Raw genomic sequence first — 487 nt, forward strand, 5'->3', positions numbered from 1 at the left:
AAAACATTACTAAAACATGAATACAGTGATATTACACGTGTTTAGAAAAATTCCATGATTACGTTGCAAATTCACATTTTACTGTCTCTTAAGACCCCGGACAACCTGCACAAGGGTTAAGAAGGGACTCAGGCAGGAGTGGGGGGTGGTTGATTGGCATAATGAAGAGAGAGAGAGAGAATAAATATTTTTTATTTCTCAGTTTAGTTTTGGCATTGTTGGTTGATGGTTGGCATGAGAGAGAGAGATTTTTTTTTTTTCTCAGATTAGATTCTGTATTGTTTTTGTCTTTGAGAACAGAGAGGTGTTTAAGAAGTAGTAAACAGTGGAGGGACGACTACAAGATGAGAAGCTATAAGCATTTCTTGAAGCCAGATAATACCTATCTGTTTCAAGATTCAGATCCTACACATACAGTTCCAACAGCGACGCACCTGGTCCATCAAACACGGTTCACGGTGTTGATCAGCATCCTGAACTAGAGAAA

The sequence above is a fragment of the Sinocyclocheilus anshuiensis genome, unplaced genomic scaffold (genome assembly GCF_001515605.1).
Source record: "Sinocyclocheilus anshuiensis isolate Anshui unplaced genomic scaffold, SAMN03320099.WGS_v1.1 scaffold3816, whole genome shotgun sequence".
Classification (NCBI taxonomy): domain Eukaryota; kingdom Metazoa; phylum Chordata; class Actinopteri; order Cypriniformes; family Cyprinidae; genus Sinocyclocheilus; species Sinocyclocheilus anshuiensis.